Raw genomic sequence first — 20,038 nt, 5'->3', positions numbered from 1 at the left:
GAGCAGGCACATTCAGCTTAGAATGGCCGTTGACAGCAGCTGTTCAATTTGAACCTTCTTTTACTATCTCATAGAGAAACTAACACAATTTTCAGGTTCAAAAAGGTCAACAGAACTTGGGATTCCCAGCCAGTCTCCCATGCTGGTACTTGCCAAGCCTTAAGCTGCATTGCTGCTGCGATCTGACGAGAGCAGGCACATTCAGCTTAGAATGGCCGTTGACAGCAGCTGTTCAATTTGAACCTTCTTTTACCATCTTTGACAGAGAAACTAACAATTTTCAGGTTCAAAAAGGTCAACGGAACTTGGGATTCGCAGCCATTCTCCCATGCTGGTACTTGCCAAGCCTTAAGCTGCATTGCTGCTGCGATCTGACGAGAGCAGGCACATTCAGCTTAGAATGGCCGTTGACAGCAGCTGTTCAATTTGAACCTTCTTTTACTATCTCATAGAGAAACTAACACAATTTTCAGGTTCAAAAAGGTCAACAGAACTTGGGATTCCCAGCCAGTCTCCCATGCTGGTACTTGCCAAGCCTTAAGCTGCATTGCTGCTGCGATCTGACGAGAGCAGGCACATTCAGCTTAGAATGGCCGTTGACAGCAGCTGCCTAATTTCTACTTTCTTTTACTATCTCATAGAGAAACTAACACAATTTTCAGGTTCAAAAAGGTCAACGGAACTTGGGATTCCCAGCCAGTCTCCCATGCTGGTACTTGCCAAGCCTTAAGCTGCATTGCTGCTGTGATCTGACGAGAGCAGGCACATTCAGCTTAGAATGGCCGTTGACAGCAGCTGTTCAATTTGAACCTTCTTTTACTATCTCATAGAGAAACTAACACAATTTTCAGGTTCAAAAAGGTCAACGGAACTTGGGATTCCCAGCCAGTCTCCCATGCTGGTACTTGCCAAGCCTTAAGCTGCATTGATGCTGCGATCTGACGAGAGCAGGCACATTCAGCTTAGAATGGCCGTTGACAGCAGCTGTTCAGTTTGAACCTTCTTTTACTATCTCATAGAGAAACTAACACAATTTTCAGGTTCAAAAAGGTCAACGGAATTTGGGATTCGCAGCCAGTCTCCCATGCTGGTACTTGCCAAGCCTTAAGCCGCATCGCTGCTGTGATCCGACAAGAGCACGCACATTCAGCTTAGAATGGCCGTTGACAGCAGCTGTTCAGTTTGAACCTTCTTTTACTATCTCATAGAGAAACTAACACAATTTTCAGGTACAAAAAGGTCAACGGAACTTGGGATTCCCAGCCAGTCTCCCATGCTGGTACTTGCCAAGCCTTAAGCTGCATTGATGCTGCGATCTGACGAGAGCAGGCACATTCAGCTTAGAATGGCCGTTGACAGCAGCTGTTCAGTTTGAACCTTCTTTTACTATCTCATAGAGAAACTAACACAATTTTCAGGTTCAAAAAGGTCAACGGAACTTGGGATTCCCAGCCAGTCTCCCATGCTGGTACTTGCCAAGCCTTAAGCTGCATTGCTGCTGCGATCTGACGAGAGCAGGCACATTCAGCTTAGAATGGCCGTTGACAGCAGCTGTTCAATTTGAACCTTCTTTTACTATCTCATAGAGAAACTAACACAATTTTCAGGTTCAAAAAGGTCAACGGAACTTGGGATTCCCAGCCAGTCTCCCATGCTGGTACTTGCCAAGCCTTAAGCTGCATTGCTGCTGCGATCTGACGAGAGCAGGCACATTCAGCTTAGAATGGCCGTTGACAGCAGCTGTTCAATTTGAACCTTCTTTTACCATCTTTGACAGAGAAACTAACAATTTTCAGGTTCAAAAAGGTCAACGGAACTTGGGATTCCCAGCCAGTCTCCCATGCTGGTACTTGCCAAGCCTTAAGCTGCATTGCTGCTGCGATCTGACGAGAGCAGGCAGATTCAGCTTAGAATGGCCGTTGACAGCAGCTGTTCAATTTGAACCTTCTTTTACTATCTCATAGAGAAACTAACACAATTTTCAGGTTCAAAAAGGTCAACGGAACTTGGGATTCCCAGCCAGTCTCCCATGCTGGTACTTGCCAAGCCTTAAGCTGCATTGCTGCTGCGATCTGACGAGAGCAGGCACATTCAGCTTAGAATGGCCGTTGACAGCAGCTGTTCAGTTTGAACCTTCTTTTACTATCTCATAGAGAAACTAACACAATTTTCAGGTTCAAAAAGGTCAACGGAACTTGGGATTCCCAGCCAGTCTCCCATGCTGGTACTTGCCAAGCCTTAAGCTGCTGCGATCTGACGAGAGCAGGCACATTCAGCTTAGAATGGCCGTTGACAGCAGCTGTTCAATTTGAACCTTCTTTTACTATCTCATAGAGAAACTAACACAATTTTCAGGTTCAAAAAGGTCAACAGAACTTGGGATTCCCAGCCAGTCTCCCATGCTGGTACTTGCCAAGCCTTAAGCTGCTGCGATCTGACGAGAGCAGGCACATTCAGCTTAGAATGGCCGTTGACAGCAGCTGTTCAATTTGAACCTTCTTTTACTATCTCATAGAGAAACTAACACAATTTTCAGGTTCAAAAAGGTCAACAGAACTTGGGATTCCCAGCCAGTCTCCCATGCTGGTACTTGCCAAGCCTTAAGCTGCATTGCTGCTGCGATCTGACGAGAGCAGGCACATTCAGCTTAGAATGGCCGTTGACAGCAGCTGTTCAATTTGAACCTTCTTTTACCATCTTTGACAGAGAAACTAACAATTTTCAGGTTCAAAAAGGTCAACGGAACTTGGGATTCGCAGCCAGTCTCCCATGCTGGTACTTGCCAAGCCTTAAGCTGCATTGCTGCTGCGATCTGACGAGAGCAGGCACATTCAGCTTAGAATGGCCGTTGACAGCAGCTGTTCTATTTGAACCTTCTTTTACTATCTCATAGAGAAACTAACACAATTTTCAGGTTCAAAAAGGTCAACAGAACTTGGGATTCCCAGCCAGTCTCCCATGCTGGTACTTGCCAAGCCTTAAGCTGCATTGCTGCTGCGATCTGACGAGAGCAGGCACATTCAGCTTAGAATGGCCGTTGACAGCAGCTGTTCAATTTGAACCTTCTTTTACTATCTCATAGAAAAACTAACACAATTTTCAGGTTCAAAAAGGTCAACAGAACTTGGGATTCCCAGCCAGTCTCCCATGCTGGTACTTGCCAAGCCTTAAGCTGCATTGCTGCTGTGATCTGACGAGAGCAGGCACATTCAGCTTAGAATGGCCGTTGACAGCAGCTGCCTAATTTCTACTTTCTTTTACTATCTCATAGAGAAACTAACACAATTTTCAGGTTCAAAAAGGTCAACGGAACTTGGGATTCCCAGCCAGTCTCCCATGCTGGTACTTGCCAAGCCTTAAGCTGCATTGCTGCTGCGATCTGACGAGAGCAGGCACATTCAGCTTAGAATGGCCGTTGACAGCAGCTGTTCAATTTGAACCTTCTTTTACCATCTTTGACAGAGAAACTAACAATTTTCAGGTTCAAAAAGGTCAACAGAACTTGGGATTCCCAGCCAGTCTCCCATGCTGGTACTTGCCAAGCCTTAAGCTGCATTGATGCTGCGATCTGACGAGAGCAGGCACATTCAGCTTAGAATGGCCGTTGACAGCAGCTGTTCAGTTTGAACCTTCTTTTACTATCTCATAGAGAAACTAACACAATTTTCAGGTTCAAAAAGGTCAACGGAACTTGGAATTCGCAGCCAGTCTCCCATGCTGGTACTTGCCAAGCCTTAAGCCGCATCGCTGCTGTGATCCGACAAGAGCACGCACATTCAGCTTAGAATGGCCGTTGACAGCAGCTGTTCAATTTGAACCTTCTTTTACTATCTCATAGAGAAACTAACACAATTTTCAGGTTCAAAAAGGTCAACAGAACTTGGGATTCCCAGCCAGTCTCCCATGCTGGTACTTGCCAAGCCTTAAGCTGCATTGCTGCTGCGATCTGACGAGAGCAGGCACATTCAGCTTAGAATGCTGTTGACAGCAGCTGTTCAATTTGAACCTTCTTTTACTATCTCATAGAGAAACTAACACAATTTTCAGGTTCAAAAAGGTCAACGGAACTTGGGATTCCCAGCCAGTCTCCCATGCTGGTACTTGCCAAGCCTTAAGCTGCATTGATGCTGCGATCTGACGAGAGCAGGCACATTCAGCTTAGAATGGCCGTTGACAGCAGCTGTTCAGTTTGAACCTTCTTTTACTATCTCATAGAGAAACTAACACAATTTTCAGGTTCAAAAAGGTCAACGGAACTTGGGATTCCCAGCCAGTCTCCCATGCTGGTACTTGCCAAGCCTTAAGCTGCATTGCTGCTGCGATCTGACGAGAGCAGGCACATTCAGCTTAGAATGGCCGTTGACAGCAGCTGTTCAATTTGAACCTTCTTTTACTATCTCATAGAGAAACTAACACAATTTTCAGGTTCAAAAAGGTCAACAGAACTTGGGATTCCCAGCCAGTCTCCCATGCTGGTACTTGCCAAGCCTTAAGCTGCATTGCTGCTGCGATCTGACGAGAGCAGGCACATTCAGCTTAGAATGGCCGTTGACAGCAGCTGTTCAATTTGAACCTTCTTTTACTATCTCATAGAGAAACTAACACAATTTTCAGGTTCAAAAAGGTCAACAGAACTTGGGATTCCCAGCCAGTATCCCATGCTGGTACTTGCCAAGCCTTAAGCTGCATTGCTGCTGCGATCTGACGAGAGCAGGCACATTCAGCTTAGAATGGCCGTTGACAGCAGCTGTTCAATTTGAACCTTCTTTTACTATCTCATAGAAAAACTAACACAATTTTCAGGTTCAAAAAGGTCAACAGTACTTGGGATTCCCAGCCAGTCTCCCATGCTGGTACTTGCCAAGCCTTAAGCTGCATTGCTGCTGCGATCTGACGAGAGCAGGCACATTGAGCTTAGAATGGCCGTTGACAGCAGCTGTTCAATTTGAACCTTCTTTTACCATCTTTGACAGAGAAACTAACAATTTTCAGGTTCAAAAAGGTCAACAGAACTTGGGATTCCCAGCCAGTCTCCCATGCTGGTACTTGCCAAGCCTTAAGCTGCATTGATGCTGCGATCTGACGAGAGCAGGCACATTCAGCTTAGAATGGCCGTTGACAGCAGCTGTTCAGTTTGAAGCTTCTTTTACTATCTCATAGAGAAACTAACACAATTTTCAGGTTCAAAAAGGTCAACGGAACTTGGAATTCGCAGCCAGTCTCCCATGCTGGTACTTGCCAAGCCTTAAGCCGCATCGCTGCTGTGATCCGACAAGAGCACGCACATTCAGCTTAGAATGGCCGGTGACAGCAGCTGTTCAATTTGAACCTTCTTTTACTATCTCATAGAGAAACTAACACAATTTTCAGGTTCAAAAAGGTCAACAGAACTTGGGATTCCCAGCCAGTCTCCCATGCTGGTACTTGCCAAGCCTTAAGCTGCATTGCTGCTGCGATCTGACGAGAGCAGGCACATTCAGCTTAGAATGCTGTTGACAGCAGCTGTTCAATTTGAACCTTCTTTTACTATCTCATAGAGAAACTAACACAATTTTCAGGTTCAAAAAGGTCAACGGAACTTGGGATTCCCAGCCAGTCTCCCATGCTGGTACTTGCCAAGCCTTAAGCTGCATTGATGCTGCGATCTGACGAGAGCAGGCACATTCAGCTTAGAATGGCCGTTGACAGCAGCTGTTCAGTTTGAACCTTCTTTTACTATCTCATAGAGAAACTAACACAATTTTCAGGTTCAAAAAGGTCAACGGAACTTGGGATTCCCAGCCAGTCTCCCATGCTGGTACTTGCCAAGCCTTAAGCTGCATTGCTGCTGCGATCTGACGAGAGCAGGCACATTCAGCTTAGAATGGCCGTTGACAGCAGCTGTTCAATTTGAACCTTCTTTTACTATCTCATAGAGAAACTAACACAATTTTCAGGTTCAAAAAGGTCAACGGAACTTGGGATTCCCAGCCAGTCTCCCATGCTGGTACTTGCCAAGCCTTAAGCTGCATTGCTGCTGCGATCTGACGAGAGCAGGCACATTCAGCTTAGAATGGCCGTTGACAGCAGCTGTTCAATTTGAACCTTCTTTTACCATCTTTGACAGAGAAACTAACACAATTTTCAGGTTCAAAAAGGTCAACGGAACTTGGGATTCCCAGCCAGTCTCCCATGCTGGTACTTGCCAAGCCTTAAGCTGCATTGCTGCTGCGATCTGACGAGAGCAGGCACATTCAGCTTAGAATGGCCGTTGACAGCAGCTGTTCAATTTGAACCTTCTTTTACTATCTCATAGAGAAACTAACACATTTTTCAGGTTCAAAAAGGTCAACGGAACTTGGGATTCCCAGCCAGTCTCCCATGCTGGTACTTGCCAAGCCTTAAGCTGCATTGCTGCTGCGATCTGACGAGAGCAGGCACATTCAGCTTAGAATGGCCGTTGACAGCAGCTGTTCAATTTGAACCTTCTTTTACTATCTCATAGAGAAACTAACACAATTTTCAGGTTCAAAAAGGTCAACGGAACTTGGGATTCCCAGCCAGTCTCCCATGCTGGTACTTGCCAAGCCTTAAGCTGCATTGCTGCTGCGATCTGACGAGAACAGGCACATTCAGCTTAGAATGGCCGTTGACAGCAGCTGTTCAATTTGAACCTTCTTTTACTATCTCATAGAAAAACTAACACAATTTTCAGGTTCAAAAAGGTCAACAGTACTTGGGATTCCCAGCCAGTCTCCCATGCTGGTACTTGCCAAGCCTTAAGCTGCATTGCTGCTGCGATCTGACGAGAGCAGGCACATTCAGCTTAGAATGGCCGTTGACAGCAGCTGTTCAATTTGAACCTTCTTTTACTATCTCATAGAAAAACTAACACTATTTTCAGGTTCAAAAAGGTCAACAGTACTTGGGATTCCCAGCCAGTCTCCCATGCTGGTACTTGCCAAGCCTTAAGCTGCATTGCTGCTGCGATCTGACGAGAGCAGGCACATTCAGCTTAGAATGGCCGTTGACAGCAGCTGTTCAATTTGAACCTTCTTTTACCATCTTTGACAGAGAAACTAACAATTTTCAGGTTCAAAAAGGTCAACGGAACTTGGGATTCCCAGCCAGTCTCCCATGCTGGTACTTGCCAAGCCTTAAGCTGCATTGCTGCTGCGATCTGACGAGAGCAAGCACATTGAGCTTAGAATGGCCGTTGACAGCAGCTGTTCAATTTGAACCTTCTTTTACTATCTCATAGAGAAACTAACACAATTTTCAGGTTCAAAAAGGTCAAAAGAACTTGGGATTCCCAGCCAGTCTCCCATGCTGGTACTTGCCAAGCCTTAAGCTGCATTGCTGCTGCGATCTGACGAGAGCAGGCACATTCAGCTTAGAATGGCCGTTGACAGCAGCTGTTCAATTTGAACCTTCTTTTACTATCTCGTAGAGAAACTAACACAATTTTCAGGTTCAAAAAGGTCAACGGAACTTGGGATTCCCAGCCAGTCTCCCATGCTGGTACTTGCCAAGCCTTAAGCTGCATTGCTGCTGCGATCTGACGAGAGCAGGCACATTCAGCTTAGAATGGCCGTTGACAGCAGCTGTTCAATTTGAACCTTCTTTTACCATCTTTGACAGAGAAACTAACAATTTTCAGGTTCAAAAAGGTCAACGGAACTTGGGATTCGCAGCCAGTCTCCCATGCTGGTACTTGCCAAGCCTTAAGCTGCATTGATGCTGCGATCTGACGAGAGCAGGCACATTCAGCTTAGAATGGCCGTTGACCGCAGCTGTTCAATTTGAACCTTCTTTTACTATCTCATAGAGAAACTAACACAATTTTCAGGTTCAAAAAGGTCAACAGAACTTGGGATTCCCAGCCAGTCTCCCATGCTGGTACTTGCCAAGCCTTAAGCTGCATTGCTGCTGCGATCTGACGAGAGCAGGCACATTCAGCTTAGAATGCTGTTGACAGCAGCTGTTCAATTTGAACCTTCTTTTACTATCTCATAGAGAAACTAACACAATTTTCAGGTTCAAAAAGGTCAACGGAACTTGGGATTCCCAGCCAGTCTCCCATGCTGGTACTTGCCAAGCCTTAAGCTGCATTAATGCTGCGATCTGACGAGAGCAGGCACATTCAGCTTAGAATGGCCGTTGACAGCAGCTGTTCAGTTTGAACCTTCTTTTACTATCTCATAGAGAAACTAACACAATTTTCAGGTTCAAAAAGGTCAACGGAACTTGGGATTCCCAGCCAGTCTCCCATGCTGGTACTTGCCAAGCCTTAAGCTGCATTGCTGCTGCGATCTGACGAGAGCAGGCACATTCAGCTTAGAATGGCCGTTGACAGCAGCTGTTCAATTTGAACCTTCTTTTACTATCTCATAGAGAAACTAACACAATTTTCAGGTTCAAAAAGGTCAACGGAACTTGGGATTCCCAGCCAGTCTCCCATGCTGGTACTTGCCAAGCCTTAAGCTGCATTGCTGCTGCGATCTGACGAGAGCAGGCACATTCAGCTTAGAATGGCCGTTGACAGCAGCTGTTCAATTTGAACCTTCTTTTACCATCTTTGACAGAGAAACTAACAATTTTCAGGTTCAAAAAGGTCAACGGAACTTGGGATTCCCAGCCAGTCTCCCATGCTGGTACTTGCCAAGCCTTAAGCTGCATTGCTGCTGCGATCTGACGAGAGCAGGCACATAAAGCTTAGAATGGCCGTTGACAGCAGCTGTTCAATTTGAACCTTCTTTTACTATCTCATAGAGAAACTAACACAATTTTCAGGTTCAAAAAGGTCAACGGAACTTGGGATTCCCAGCCAGTCTCCCATGCTGGTACTTGCCAAGCCTTAAGCTGCTGCGATCTGACGAGAGCAGGCACATTCAGCTTAGAATGGCCGTTGACAGCAGCTGTTCAATTTGAACCTTCTTTTACTATCTCATAGAGAAACTAACACAATTTTCAGGTTCAAAAAGGTCAACGGAACTTGGGATTCCCAGCCAGTCTCCCATGCTGGTACTTGCCAAGCCTTAAGCTGCATTGCTGCTGCGATCTGACGAGAGCAGGCACATTCAGCTTAGAAAGGCCGTTGACAGCAGCTGTTCAATTTGAACCTTCTTTTACCATCTTTGACAGAGAAACTAACAATTTTCAGGTTCAAAAAGGTCAACGGAACTTGGGATTCCCAGCCAGTCTCCCATGCTGGTACTTGCCAAGCCTTAAGCTGCATTGCTGCTGCGATCTGACGAGAGCAGGAACATTCAGCTTAGAATGGCCGTTGACAGCAGCTGTTCAATTTGAACCTTCTTTTACTATCTCATAGAGAAACTAACACAATTTTCAGGTTCAAAAAGGTCAACGGAACTTGGGATTCCCAGCCAGTCTCCCATGCTGGTACTTGCCAAGCCTTAAGCTGCTGCGATCTGACGAGAGCAGGCACATTCAGCTTAGAATGGCCGTTGACAGCAGCTGTTCAATTTGAACCTTCTTTTACTATCTCATAGAGAAACTAACACAATTTTCAGGTTCAAAAAGGTCAACAGAACTTGGGATTCCCAGCCAGTCTCCCATGCTGGTACTTGCCAAGCCTTAAGCTGCATTGCTGCTGCGATCTGACGAGAGCAGGCACATTCAACTTAGAATGGCCGTTGACAGCAGCTGTTCAATTTGAACCTTCTTTTACCATCTTTGACAGAGAAACTAACAATTTTCAGGTTCAAAAAGGTCAACGGAACTTGGGATTCCCAGCCAGTCTCCCATGCTGGTACTTGCCAAGCCTTAAGCTGCATTGCTGCTGCGATCTGACGAGAGCAGGAACATTCAGCTTAGAATGGCCGTTGACAGCAGCTGTTCAATTTGAACCTTCTTTTACTATCTCATAGAGAAACTAACACAATTTTCAGGTTCAAAAAGGTCAACGGAACTTGGGATTCCCAGCCAGTCTCCCATGCTGGTACTTGCCAAGCCTTAAGCTGCTGCGATCTGACGAGAGCAGGCACATTCAGCTTAGAATGGCCGTTGACAGCAGCTGTTCAATTTGAACCTTCTTTTACTATCTCATAGAGAAACTAACACAATTTTCAGGTTCAAAAAGGTCAACAGAACTTGGGATTCCCAGCCAGTCTCCCATGCTGGTACTTGCCAAGCCTTAAGCTGCATTGCTGCTGCGATCTGACGAGAGCAGGCACATTCAACTTAGAATGGCCGTTGACAGCAGCTGTTCAATTTGAACCTTCTTTTACCATCTTTGACAGAGAAACTAACAATTTTCAGGTTCAAAAAGGTCAAAGGAACTTGGGATTCGCAGCCAGCCTCCCATGCTGGTACTTGCCAAGCCTTAAGCTGCATTGCTGCTGCGATCTGACGAGAGCAGGCACATTCAGCTTAGAATGGCCGTTGACAGCAGCTGTTCTATTTGAACCTTCTTTTACTATCTCATAGAGAAACTAACACAATTTTCAGGTTCAAAAAGGTCAACAGAACTTGGGATTCCCAGCCAGTCTCCCATGCTGGTACTTGCCAAGCCTTAAGCTGCATTGCTGCTGCGATCTGACGAGAGCTGGCACATTCAGCTTAGAATGGCCGTTGACAGCAGCTGTTCAATTTGAACCTTCTTTTACTATCTCATAGAAAAACTAACACAATTTTCAGGTTCAAAAAGGTCAACAGAACTTGGGATTCCCAGCCAGTCTCCCATGCTGGTACTTGCCAAGCCTTAAGCTGCATTGCTGCTGCGATCTGACGAGAGCAGGCACATTCAGCTTAGAATGGCCGTTGACAGCAGCTGCCTTATTTCTACTTTCTTTTACTATCTCATAGAGAAACTAACACAATTTTCAGGTTCAAAAACGTCAACGGAACTTGGGATTCCCAGCCAGTCTCCCATGCTGGTACTTGCCAAGCCTTAAGCTGCATTGCTGCTGCGATCTGACGAGAGCAGGCACATTCAGCTTAGAAAGGCCGTTGACAGCAGCTGTTCAATTTGAACCTTCTTTTACCATCTTTGACAGAGAAACTAACAATTTTCAGGTTCAAAAAGGTCAACGGAACTTGGGATTCCCAGCCAGTCTCCCATGCTGGTACTTGCCAAGCCTTAAGCTGCATTGCTGCTGCGATCTGACGAGAGCAGGAACATTCAGCTTAGAATGGCCGTTGACAGCAGCTGTTCAATTTGAACCTTCTTTTACTATCTCATAGAGAAACTAACACAATTTTCAGGTTCAAAAAGGTCAACAGAACTTGGGATTCCCAGCCAGTCTCCCATGCTGGTACTTGCCAAGCCTTAAGCTGCATTGCTGCTGCGATCTGACGAGAGCTGGCACATTCAGCTTAGAATGGCCGTTGACAGCAGCTGTTCAATTTGAACCTTCTTTTACTATCTCATAGAAAAACTAACACATTTTTCAGGTTCAAAAAGGTCAACGGAACTTGGGATTCCCAGCCAGTCTCCCATGCTGGTACTTGCCAAGCCTTAAGCTGCTGCAATCTGACGAGAGCAGGCACATTCAGCTTAGAATGGCCGTTGACAGCAGCTGTTCAATTTGAACCTTCTTTTACTATCTCATAGAGAAACTAACACAATTTTCAGGTTCAAAAAGGTCAACAGAACTTGGGATTCCCAGCCAGTCTCCCATGCTGGTACTTGCCAAGCCTTAAGCTGCATTGCTGCTGCGATCTGACGAGAGCAGGCACATTCAACTTAGAATGGCCGTTGACAGCAGCTGTTCAATTTGAACCTTCTTTTACCATCTTTGACAGAGAAACTAAAAATTTTCAGGTTCAAAAAGGTCAAAGGAACTTGGGATTCGCAGCCATCCTCCCATGCTGGTACTTGCCAAGCCTTAAGCTGCATTGCTGCTGCGATCTGACGAGAGCAGGCACATTCAGCTTAGAATGGCCGTTGGCAGCAGCTGTTCTATTTGAACCTTCTTTTACTATCTCATAGAGAAACTAACACAATTTTCAGGTTCAAAAAGGTCAACAGAACTTGGGATTCCCAGCCAGTCTCCCATGCTGGTACTTGCCAAGCCTTAAGCTGCATTGCTGCTGCGATCTGACGAGAGCAGGCACATTCAGCTTAGAATGGCCGTTGACAGCAGCTGTTCAATTTGAACCTTCTTTTACTATCTCATAGAAAAACTAACACAATTTTCAGGTTCAAAAAGGTCAATAGAACTTGGGATTCCCAGCCAGTCTCCCATGCTGGTACTTGCCAAGCCTTAAGCTGCATTGCTGCTGCGATCTGACGAGAGCAGGCACATTCAGCTTAGAATGGCCGTTGACAGCAGCTGCCTTATTTCTACTTTCTTTTACTATCTCATAGAGAAACTAACACAATTTTCAGGTTCAAAAAGGTCGACAGAACTTGGGATTCCCAGCCAGTCTCCCATGCTGGTACTTGCCAAGCCTTAAGCTGCATTGCTGCTGCGACCTGACGAGAGCAGGCACATTCAGCTTAGAATGGCCGTTGACAGCAGCTGTTCAGTTTGAACCTTCTTTTACTATCTCATAGAGAAACTAACACAATTTTCAGGTTCAAAAAGGTCAACGGAACTTGGGATTCCCAGCCAGTCTCCCATGCTGGTACTTGCCAAGCCTTAAGCTGCATTGCTGCTGCGATCTGACGAGAGCAGGCACATTCAGCTTAGAATGGCCGTTGACAGCAGCTGTTCAATTTGAACCTTCTTTTACCATCTTTGACAGAGAAACTAACAATTTTCAGGTTCAAAAAGGTCAACAGAACTTGGGATTCCCAGCCAGTCTCCCATGCTGGTACTTGCCAAGCCTTAAGCTTAATTGTTGCTGCGATCTGACGAGAGCAGGCACATTCAGCTTAGAATGGCCGTTGACAGCAGCTGTTCAATTTGAACCTTCTTTTACTATCTCATAGAGAAACTAACACAATTTTCAGGTTCAAAAAGGTCAACGGAACTTGGGATTCGCAGCCAGTCTCCCATGCTGGTACTTGCCAAGCCTTAAGCCGCATCGCTGCTGTGATCCGACAAGAGCACGCACATTCAGCTTAGAATGGCCGTTGACAGCAGCTGTTCAATTTGAACCTTCTTTTACTATCTCATAGAGAAACTAACACAATTTTCAGGTTCAAAAAGGTCAACAGAACTTGGGATTCCCAGCCAGTCTCCCATGCTGGTACTTGCCAAGCCTTAAGCTGCATTGCTGCTGCGATCTGACGAGAGCAGGCACATTCAGCTTAGAATGGCCGTTGACAGCAGCTGTTCAATTTGAACCTTCTTTTACTATCTCATAGAGAAACTAACACAATTTTCAGGTTCAAAAAGGTCAACGGAACTTGGGATTCCCAGCCAGTCTCCCATGCTGGTACTTGCCAAGCCTTAAGCTGCATTGCTGCTGCGATCTGACGAGAGCAGGCACATTCAGCTTAGAATGGCCGTTGACAGCAGCTGTTCAGTTCGAACCTTCTTTTACTATCTCATAGAGAAACTAACACAATTTTCAGGTTCAAAAAGGTCAACGGAACTTGGGATTCGCAGCCAGTCTCCCATGCTGGTACTTGCCAAGCCTTAAGCCGCATCGCTGCTGTGATCCGACAAGAGCACGCACATTCAGCTTAGAATGGCCGTTGACAGCAGCTGTTCAATTTGAACCTTCTTTTACTATCTCATAGAGAAACTAACACAATTTTCAGGTTCAAAAAGGTCAACGGAACTTGGGATTCCCAGCCAGTCTCCCATGCTGGTACTTGCCAAGCCTTAAGCTGCATTGCTGCTGCGATCTGACGAGAGCAGGCACATTCAGCTTAGAATGGCCGTTGACAGCAGCTGTTCAATTTGAACCTTCTTTTACCATCTTTGACAGAGAAACTAACAATTTTCAGGTTCAAAAAGGTCAACAGAACTTGGGATTCCCAGCCAGTCTCCCATGCTGGTACTTGCCAAGCCTTAAGCTGCATTGATGCTGCGATCTGACGAGAGCAGGCACATTCAGCTTAGAATGGCCGTTGACAGCAGCTGTTCAGTTTGAACCTTCTTTTACTATCTCATAGAGAAACTAACACAATTTTCAGGTTCAAAAAGGTCAACGGAACTTGGAATTCGCAGCCAGTCTCCCATGCTGGTACTTGCCAAGCCTTAAGCCGCATCGCTGCTGTGATCCGACAAGAGCACGCACATTCAGCTTAGAATGGCCGTTGACAGCAGCTGTTCAATTTGAACCTTCTTTTACCATCTTTGACAGAGAAACTAACAATTTTCAGGTTCAAAAAGGTCAACAGAACTTGGGATTCCCAGCCAGTCTCCCATGCTGGTACTTGCCAAGCCTTAAGCTTAATTGTTGCTGCGATCTGACGAGAGCAGGCACATTCAGCTTAGAATGGCCGTTGACAGCAGCTGTTCAATTTGAACCTTCTTTTACTATCTCATAGAGAAACTAACACAATTTTCAGGTTCAAAAAGGTCAACGGAACTTGGGATTCGCAGCCAGTCTCCCATGCTGGTACTTGCCAAGCCTTAAGCCGCATCGCTGCTGTGATCCGACAAGAGCACGCACATTCAGCTTAGAATGGCCGTTGACAGCAGCTGTTCAATTTGAACCTTCTTTTACTATCTCATAGAGAAACTAACACAATTTTCAGGTTCAAAAAGGTCAACAGAACTTGGGATTCCCAGCCAGTCTCCCATGCTGGTACTTGCCAAGCCTTAAGCTGCATTGCTGCTGCGATCTGACGAGAGCAGGCACATTCAGCTTAGAATGGCCGTTGACAGCAGCTGTTCAATTTGAACCTTCTTTTACTATCTCATAGAGAAACTAACACAATTTTCAGGTTCAAAAAGGTCAACGGAACTTGGGATTCCCAGCCAGTCTCCCATGCTGGTACTTGCCAAGCCTTAAGCTGCATTGCTGCTGCGATCTGACGAGAGCAGGCACATTCAGCTTAGAATGGCCGTTGACAGCAGCTGTTCAGTTCGAACCTTCTTTTACTATCTCATAGAGAAACTAACACAATTTTCAGGTTCAAAAAGGTCAACGGAACTTGGGATTCGCAGCCAGTCTCCCATGCTGGTACTTGCCAAGCCTTAAGCCGCATCGCTGCTGTGATCCGACAAGAGCACGCACATTCAGCTTAGAATGGCCGTTGACAGCAGCTGTTCAATTTGAACCTTCTTTTACTATCTCATAGAGAAACTAACACAATTTTCAGGTTCAAAAAGGTCAACGGAACTTGGGATTCCCAGCCAGTCTCCCATGCTGGTACTTGCCAAGCCTTAAGCTGCATTGCTGCTGCGATCTGACGAGAGCAGGCACATTCAGCTTAGAATGGCCGTTGACAGCAGCTGTTCAATTTGAACCTTCTTTTACCATCTTTGACAGAGAAACTAACAATTTTCAGGTTCAAAAAGGTCAACAGAACTTGGGATTCCCAGCCAGTCTCCCATGCTGGTACTTGCCAAGCCTTAAGCTGCATTGATGCTGCGATCTGACGAGAGCAGGCACATTCAGCTTAGAATGGCCGTTGACAGCAGCTGTTCAGTTTGAACCTTCTTTTACTATCTCATAGAGAAACTAACACAATTTTCAGGTTCAAAAAGGTCAACGGAACTTGGAATTCGCAGCCAGTCTCCCATGCTGGTACTTGCCAAGCCTTAAGCCGCATCGCTGCTGTGATCCGACAAGAGCACGCACATTCAGCTTAGAATGGCCGTTGACAGCAGCTGTTCAATTTGAACCTTCTTTTACTATCTCATAGAGAAACTAACACAATTTTCAGGTTCAAAAAGGTCAACGGAACTTGGGATTCCCAGCCAGTCTCCCATGCTGTTACTTGCCAAGCCTTAAGCTGCATTGCTGCTGCGATCTGACGAGAGCAGGCACATTCAGCTTAGAATGGCCGTTGACAGCAGCTGTTCAGTTTGAACCTTCTTTTACTATCTCATAGAGAAACTAACACAATTTTCAGGTTCAAAAAGGTCAACGGAACTTGGGATTCCCAGCCAGTCTCCCATGCTGGTACTTGCCAAGCCTTAAGCTGCATTGCTGCTGCGATCTGACGAGAGCAGGCACATTCAGCTTAGAATGGCCGTTGACAGCAGCTGTTCAATTTGAACCTTCTTTTACCATCTTTGACAGAGAAACTAACAATTTTCAGGTTCAAAAAGGTCAACAGAACTTGGGATTCCCAGCCAGTCTCCCATGCTGGTACTTGCCAAGCCTTAAGCTTCATTGTTGCTGCGATCTGACGAGAGCAGGCACATTCAGCTTAGAATGGCCGTTGACAGCAGCTGTTCAATTTGAACCTTCTTTTACTATCTCATAGAAAAACTAACACAATTTTCAGGTTCAAAAAGGTCAACGGAACTTGGGATTCCCAGCCAGTCTCCCATGCTGGTACTTGCCAAGCCTTAAGCTGCATTGCTGCTGCGATCTGACGAGAGCAGGCACATTCAGCTTAGAATGGCCGTTGACAGCAGCTGTTCAATTTGAACCTTCTTTTACTATCTCATAGAGAAACTAACACAATTTTCAGGTTCAAAAAGGTCAACGGAACTTGGGATTCCCAGCCAGTCTCCCATGCTGGTACTTGCCAAGCCTTAAGCTGCTGCGATCTGACGAGAGCAGGCACATTCAGCTTAGAATGGCCGTTGACAGCAGCTGTTCAATTTGAACCTTCTTTTACTATCTCATAGAGAAACTAACACAATTTTCAGGTTCAAAAAGGTCAACAGAACTTGGGATTCCCAGCCAGTCTCCCATGCTGGTACTTGCCAAGCCTTAAGCTGCATTGCTGCTGCGATCTGACGAGAGCAGGCACATTCAGCTTAGAATGGCCGTTGACAGCAGCTGTTCAATTTGAACCTTCTTTTACTATCTCATAGAGAAACTAACACAATTTTCAGGTTCAAAAAGGTCAACGGAACTTGGGATTCCCAGCCAGTCTCCCATGCTGGTACTTGCCAAGCCTTAAGCTGCATTGCTGCTGCGATCTGACGAGAGCAGGCACATTCAGCTTAGAATGGCCGTTGACAGCAGCTGTTCAGTTCGAACCTTCTTTTACTATCTCATAGAGAAACTAACACAATTTTCAGGTTCAAAAAGGTCAACGGAACTTGGGATTCGCAGCCAGTCTCCCATGCTGGTACTTGCCAAGCCTTAAGCAGCATCGCTGCTGTGATCCGACAAGAGCACGCACATTCAGCTTAGAATGGCCGTTGACAGCAGCTGTTCAATTTGAACCTTCTTTTACTATCTCATAGAGAAACTAACACAATTTTCAGGTTCAAAAAGGTCAACGGAACTTGGGATTCCCAGCCAGTCTCCCATGCTGGTACTTGCCAAGCCTTAAGCTGCATTGCTGCTGCGATCTGACGAGAGCAGGCACATTCAGCTTAGAATGGCCGTTGACAGCAGCTGTTCAATTTGAACCTTCTTTTACCATCTTTGACAGAGAAACTAACAATTTTCAGGTTCAAAAAGGTCAACAGAACTTGGGATTCCCAGCCAGTCTCCCATGCTGGTACTTGCCAAGCCTTAAGCTGCATTGATGCTGCGATCTGACGAGAGCAGGCACATTCAGCTTAGAATGGCCGTTGACAGCAGCTGTTCAGTTTGAACCTTCTTTTACTATCTCATAGAGAAACTAACACAATTTTCAGGTTCAAAAAGGTCAACGGAACTTGGAATTCGCAGCCAGTCTCCCATGCTGGTACTTGCCAAGCCTTAAGCCGCATCGCTGCTGTGATCCGACAAGAGCACGCACATTCAGCTTAGAATGGCCGTTGACAGCAGCTGTTCAATTTGAACCTTCTTTTACTATCTCATAGAGAAACTAACACAATTTTCAGGTTCAAAAAGGTCAACGGAACTTGGGATTCCCAGCCAGTCTCCCATGCTGTTACTTGCCAAGCCTTAAGCTGCATTGCTGCTGCGATCTGACGAGAGCAGGCACATTCAGCTTAGAATGGCCGTTGACAGCAGCTGTTCAGTTTGAACCTTCTTTTACTATCTCATAGAGAAACTAACACAATTTTCAGGTTCAAAAAGGTCAACGGAACTTGGGATTCCCAGCCAGTCTCCCATGCTGGTACTTGCCAAGCCTTAAGCTGCATTGCTGCTGCGATCTGACGAGAGCAGGCACATTCAGCTTAGAATGGCCGTTGACAGCAGCTGTTCAATTTGAACCTTCTTTTACCATCTTTGACAGAGAAACTAACAATTTTCAGGTTCAAAAAGGTCAACAGAACTTGGGATTCCCAGCCAGTCTCCCATGCTGGTACTTGCCAAGCCTTAAGCTTCATTGTTGCTGCGATCTGACGAGAGCAGGCACATTCAGCTTAGAATGGCCGTTGACAGCAGCTGTTCAATTTGAACCTTCTTTTACTATCTCATAGAAAAACTAACACAATTTTCAGGTTCAAAAAGGTCAACGGAACTTGGGATTCCCAGCCAGTCTCCCATGCTGGTACTTGCCAAGCCTTAAGCTGCATTGCTGCTGCGATCTGACGAGAGCAGGCACATTCAGCTTAGAATGGCCGTTGACAGCAGCTGTTCAATTTGAACCTTCTTTTACTATCTCATAGAGAAACTAACACAATTTTCAGGTTCAAAAAGGTCAACGGAACTTGGGATTCCCAGCCAGTCTCCCATGCTGGTACTTGCCAAGCCTTAAGCTGCTGCGATCTGACGAGAGCAGGCACATTCAGCTTAGAATGGCCGTTGACAGCAGCTGTTCAATTTGAACCTTCTTTTACTATCTCATAGAGAAACTAACACAATTTTCAGGTTCAAAAAGGTCAACAGAACTTGGGATTCCCAGCCAGTCTCCCATGCTGGTACTTGCCAAGCCTTAAGCTGCATTGCTGCTGCGATCTGACGAGAGCAGGCACATTCAGCTTAGAATGGCCGTTGACAGCAGCTGTTCAATTTGAACCTTCTTTTACCATCTTTGACAGAGAAACTAACAATTTTCAGGTTCAAAAAGGTCAACGGAACTTGGGATTCGCAGCCATTCTCCCATGCTGGTACTTGCCAAGCCTTAAGCTGCATTGCTGCTGCGATCTGACGAGAGCAGGCACATTCAGCTTAGAATGGCCGTTGACAGCAGCTGTTCAATTTGAACCTTCTTTTACTATCTCATAGAGAAACTAACACAATTTTCAGGTTCAAAAAGGTCAACAGAACTTGGGATTCCCAGCCAGTCTCCCATGCTGGTACTTGCCAAGCCTTAAGCTGCATTGCTGCTGCGATCTGACGAGAGCAGGCACATTCAGCTTAGAATGGCCGTTGACAGCAGCTGCCTAATTTCTACTTTCTTTTACTATCTCATAGAGAAACTAACACAATTTTCAGGTTCAAAAAGGTCAACGGAACTTGGGATTCCCAGCCAGTCTCCCATGCTGGTACTTGCCAAGCCTTAAGCTGCATTGCTGCTGTGATCTGACGAGAGCAGGCACATTCAGCTTAGAATGGCCGTTGACAGCAGCTGTTCAATTTGAACCTTCTTTTACTATCTCATAGAGAAACTAACACAATTTTCAGGTTCAAAAAGGTCAACGGAACTTGGGATTCCCAGCCAGTCTCCCATGCTGGTACTTGCCAAGCCTTAAGCTGCATTGATGCTGCGATCTGACGAGAGCAGGCACATTCAGCTTAGAATGGCCGTTGACAGCAGCTGTTCAGTTTGAACCTTCTTTTACTATCTCATAGAGAAACTAACACAATTTTCAGGTTCAAAAAGGTCAACGGAATTTGGGATTCGCAGCCAGTCTCCCATGCTGGTACTTGCCAAGCCTTAAGCCGCATCGCTGCTGTGATCCGACAAGAGCACGCACATTCAGCTTAGAATGGCCGTTGACAGCAGCTGTTCAGTTTGAACCTTCTTTTACTATCTCATAGAGAAACTAACACAATTTTCAGGTTCAAAAAGGTCAACGGAACTTGGGATTCCCAGCCAGTCTCCCATGCTGGTACTTGCCAAGCCTTAAGCTGCATTGCTGCTGCGATCTGACGAGAGCAGGCACATTCAGCTGAGAATGGCCATTGACAGCAGCTGTTCAGTTTGAACCTTCTTTTACTATCT

At 45.8% G+C, this 20,038-nt stretch overlaps 10 pseudogenes; all 10 read right to left on the bottom strand.

Moving 5' to 3' along the window:
- Positions 1 to 104: 104 nt before the first annotated feature.
- On the bottom strand, positions 105 to 223 carry LOC140081447 (5S ribosomal RNA; annotated as a pseudogene).
- A 259-nt stretch (positions 224 to 482) lies between these two features.
- LOC140081446 (5S ribosomal RNA) lies at positions 483 to 601 on the bottom strand (annotated as a pseudogene).
- Positions 602 to 671: 70 nt separating this feature from the next.
- On the bottom strand, positions 672 to 790 carry LOC140088029 (5S ribosomal RNA; annotated as a pseudogene).
- A 70-nt stretch (positions 791 to 860) lies between these two features.
- On the bottom strand, positions 861 to 979 carry LOC140084564 (5S ribosomal RNA; annotated as a pseudogene).
- Positions 980 to 1,238: 259 nt separating this feature from the next.
- LOC140084562 (5S ribosomal RNA) lies at positions 1,239 to 1,357 on the bottom strand (annotated as a pseudogene).
- Positions 1,358 to 1,427: 70 nt separating this feature from the next.
- LOC140102262 (5S ribosomal RNA) lies at positions 1,428 to 1,546 on the bottom strand (annotated as a pseudogene).
- Positions 1,547 to 1,616: 70 nt separating this feature from the next.
- LOC140102261 (5S ribosomal RNA) lies at positions 1,617 to 1,735 on the bottom strand (annotated as a pseudogene).
- Positions 1,736 to 1,805: 70 nt separating this feature from the next.
- Positions 1,806 to 1,924, bottom strand: LOC140084923 (5S ribosomal RNA; annotated as a pseudogene).
- A 4,780-nt stretch (positions 1,925 to 6,704) lies between these two features.
- LOC140098527 (5S ribosomal RNA) lies at positions 6,705 to 6,822 on the bottom strand (annotated as a pseudogene).
- Positions 6,823 to 6,893: 71 nt separating this feature from the next.
- On the bottom strand, positions 6,894 to 7,011 carry LOC140098526 (5S ribosomal RNA; annotated as a pseudogene).
- Between the last annotated feature and the right edge of the window lie 13,027 nt (positions 7,012 to 20,038).

Source organism: Engystomops pustulosus, chromosome 9 (genome assembly GCF_040894005.1).
Source record: "Engystomops pustulosus chromosome 9, aEngPut4.maternal, whole genome shotgun sequence".
Classification (NCBI taxonomy): Eukaryota; Metazoa; Chordata; class Amphibia; order Anura; family Leptodactylidae; genus Engystomops; species Engystomops pustulosus.
The sequence above is the reverse complement of the archived record's forward strand: the minus strand, read 5'-3'. Positions and strand labels throughout refer to the sequence as shown.